A 3972-nucleotide genomic window follows, 5' to 3' on the forward strand; every position below is an offset into this window, starting at 1 on the left:
GGGCCGCTTCACTTTCATTGCGCCTCGCGAGTTTAGTTTGATAATTTCTCGACGACTTGCGCACATGTTAGACTCCTTGGTCCGTGTTTCAAGACGGGTCGGGTGGGACCCGACTTCTACTCTCCGCTCTGGGCCTCCACAGGTTGAGCACCGCAACTTTTTCTCTTTTACAAAAAAAAGCTACGACACCTCCCGGGAGGAGACAGGTCACGACCGGGCAGTACTGTTGGGAAACGCCGCGCTCGTCATCGCGGCACCCGCGAAGGTAACCACGAAACTCGCTAACGGACGCCCCGTGTAACAGACACCCAGTCGGTCGCGGAGTCCTACTAGGCCCCCCACTTGCGGACCTTGGCGTGGCTATTGCGATCGCAGAACGACTTATGCAAGAGAGCCGCCAATTCAGGCAGTCTCCATGCAGCGTTAAGGGCATACAACCAAGTGCCGGGAGCGGGGACTTGTTCGACCTTCGAGGGCCCACCCGTTTAACCCCCTGAACGGTTTCACGCACTCTTGAACTCTCTCTTCAAAGTTCTTTTCAACTTTCCCTCGCGGTACTTGTTCGCTATCGGTCTCGTGGCGATATTTAGCCTTAGAAGGAGTTTACCTCCCGCTTAGGGCTGCACGCTCAAGCAACCCGACTCTTGGGAAGGGATCCGATGCACGGTCTCGGCTCGTCTTATCTACGGGCCTGACACCCTCTGTGGGTTGCTCGCCCCGTTCATGGAGACTTGGACGATAGATACCGGACAGACGCGCACGATCCTCCCGAACACCACATTCCTCGGCACCCGCTCAACCGGGCGCGAGGTTCGGTGCTGGGCTCATCCCTGTTCGCTCGCCGCTACTAAGGGAATCCTTGTTAGTTTCTTTTCCTCCGCTTACTGATATGCTTAAGTTCAGCGGGTAGTCTCATCTAAACTGAGGTCAGAATGAATTGTTTGTTTTCAAAAGGAGACAACACTTTATCTAGCTCGGCAGACTTTGGCGTTTTAAAGCCGGGAAAGATTGAATAATTGCCGGTTCAAATTTTTTTTTTTCGAAATAAAGCGAGTCTCTCGTTATTCGCAAAAATTAATTTACGAAAAGTGACAGGGCGTCCTGCGGCTTTTTGTATTGAAACAACGCGTCGTGCGCGAACCAAGCTTGCATAACGAGCGGTTAGAGTGAGTGATAATTCGCGGTGGTCGACACTTCGACACGCCCGGCGCACACACACAACTAAACTCGCGTTGAAGCGGTATATCGCGCACACGCAGCCGACACCTTGTTCGAGAAGATGTGTTTATTTCTAAAATTTTTTTTTGAGTTGGCTCAAAAATTTCCCATCTGTTTTGCCATCGAAAAAGGTTTCTTTTGAATAGAGAGGAAAAAAACAAAACAGGGCGAACCTTCTTTTATTTTTCCCCCTTTTTTGTATTTGAGGCATCGCGGACACTTAAGTCGCGCGGCACCCAGACGTTAGAGATTCGGGAGCTTTTATGCGGTCAGGCCGGGTGAAAAATAAATCTCGCCGCGACCCAACATGCAAAACCAAGACTGAAAAAATCTCTGTTCGTTCATCATTCGACCGACCCTCAGTCAGATGTGGCCCGAGCGAGAAGCTGGGCCGCCATTTACGTTCAAGATTTCGATGCTCCATGTGTTCTGCAGTTCGCATGGATTAGCGCACTTTGCTGCGCTCTTCATCGATCCACGAGCCTAGTGATCCACCGTTCAGGGTCGTATATAAAACGACATATTCGTTTTCTTCTCTCTTTTTCTCCAACCCGCCCAAGCAAATGAATGCGAGGGCGGAGAAAGAAAGCCAGAAAGAAAATGTTCCGATAAACACTCGTACTAGAATTTGGGTTTAGTGTGTTATTGTGATTTTGAATTCTTCCTACTTCATCGAGAGGGCGAAGGGCAAGCTTAAAAAACATTCGGTTTTCAACGGCATAGTGTCGGGCTTTGGAGTGTTAGTCTATACGACGCACACGCACGCAACCACGAGTATCTACGCCCGAAAAGAACGTCCAGAGTAAAGTCTCACACTTTCGTCCCCCACCGAGAATCAAAAAATCCCGAAGACGAAGAGAGAAACAAAAAAAAACAATTTCGATTGGGCGTATCCGCTTTAAACCACCGCGCATCAGAGCGCCTGATACCCGTTCAAAATCTTGATGTTTTTTTTTTTTCCGACTCTCCATCCACCGAGTTTTTATTTTTCAAAGTGTTTGATTTAGGGACTAAGACTTTATAAAATCTCCTTTATTGTTCCTTCGGTACTCGCGGCCCAGGCGGGCTATCGTATTCTTCACTCTACTAACGTCAACACTGTGAGCGCCGCTAAAGGTCGAATGAATCTATAGAGACATTCACCATCGAAGCAGGAAGAATTTGCTCACGGCCATAGACCAAATCGAAAGACTTTGTGTTTTTTTTTGAGCCGAGAGGAAAGAAAAATCAATTTGAAAAGGCGAATCCGCTTTAAACCACCGCGCATCAGAGCGCCTGATACCCGTTCAAAATAAATGATTTTCTTCCGTCAACCCACACATAGTTCATACGATGTCTTACGCCGAAAGACTTTTGATGGGGTTTTTTTGTTTTGCAACTTTTAGTTGTTTCGTGCTCAACCAAAGCCATATGCGCAAAACATTTGTCTTGTTCGTTTATGATCCTTCCGCAGGTTCACCTACGGAAACCTTGTTACGACTTTTACTTCCTCTAAAGGATCAAGTTCGACCATCTTTCAGTCTCGCCGTTGGTAGGCACCGCACGGGCAGAGATTGCTCCCCACTCGACGGCACCCCGACAAGCCCGTCCGAAGGCCTCACTAAATCATTCAATCGGTAGTAGCGACGGGCGGTGTGTACAAAGGGCAGGGACGTAATCGACGCGGGCTAGTGACCCGCGCCTACTAGGGATTCCTGGTTCATGGGGATCATTGCAGTCCCCAATCCCAACCACGAAGGAGGTTCAGCGGTTACCCGGTCCTTTCGGACAGGGAGAGTGAAACACGCTGATTCCTTCAGTGTAGCGCGCGTGCGGCCCAGGACATCTAAGGGCATCACAGACCTGTTATTGCTCACTGTCACGCGGCTGGACGCCGCTTGTCCCTCTAAGAAGACTGCGTGACGGACGCGAGAGCAGAAGGTATCGCCGGGGATGACGACGACCGAATAACAATAGAGCCAGCCCCCGCGAGACATTCCCGACAAAGCCCCGCCATACCTCATCCGCCAGGCAACCAACCCGTGAAGGCCGTACACCCGACGAACAGAGCACAACGAAACCAAGCCGAGAGATTGCCTCACTAAAGGAACCAGTCCCACCGAGACCCGAATCGCCGCCACCTGATCCCGACGCCTCCGTACTCCCTTCGGTTTCAATTGATAAAACCCGTCACCTATTTAGCAGGCTAGAGTCTCGTTCGTTATCGGAATTAACCAGACAAATCGCTCCACCAACTAAGAACGGCCATGCACCACCACCCACCGAATCAAGAAAGAGCTCTCAATCTGTCAATCCTTCCAGTGTCCGGGCCTGGTGAGGTTTCCCGTGTTGAGTCAAATTAAGCCGCAGGCTCCACTCCTGGTGGTGCCCTTCCGTCAATTCCTTTAAGTTTCAGCTTTGCAACCATACTTCCCCCGGAACCCAAAGACTTTGGTTTCCCGGAAGCTGCCCGTCGAGTCATTGGAGTAACTCCGACGGATTGCTGGTTGGCATCGTTTATGGTTAGAACTAGGGCGGTATCTGATCGCCTTCGAACCTCTAACTTTCGTTCTTGATCAAGGAAAACATTCTTGGCAAATGCCTTCGCTGTTGTTCGTCTTGCGGCGGTCCAAGAATTTCACCTCTGTCGCCGCAGTACGAATGCCCCCGTCCGTCTCTATTGACCATTACCTCGGGTCCAAAAGTAAAAGACCAGCAAAATCGGACCGAGGTCCTATTCCATCATTCCATGCTGCGATATTCAGGCGTTGGGAT

At 50.2% G+C, this 3972-nt stretch overlaps 2 non-coding genes across 2 annotated transcripts in view; both read right to left on the reverse strand.

Moving 5' to 3' along the window:
* LOC124319916 overlaps window positions 1–930 on the reverse strand; it is a 4576-nt gene extending 3646 nt beyond the window's left edge. The window contains exon 1 of the ribosomal RNA XR_006913609.1: window positions 1–930. This exon is cut by the window's left edge and continues 3646 nt beyond it. This is a non-coding gene — a ribosomal RNA (large subunit ribosomal RNA).
* Window positions 931–1571: 641 nt separating this feature from the next.
* On the reverse strand, window positions 1572–1724 carry LOC124319913. The gene has a single exon (XR_006913607.1). It is a non-coding gene; the product is annotated as a 5.8S ribosomal RNA (ribosomal RNA).
* Window positions 1725–3972: the final 2248 nt, after the last annotated feature.

This window comes from Daphnia pulicaria, unplaced genomic scaffold (genome assembly GCF_021234035.1).
Source record: "Daphnia pulicaria isolate SC F1-1A unplaced genomic scaffold, SC_F0-13Bv2 h1tg000218l, whole genome shotgun sequence".
Taxonomy (NCBI): Eukaryota; Metazoa; Arthropoda; class Branchiopoda; order Diplostraca; family Daphniidae; genus Daphnia; species Daphnia pulicaria.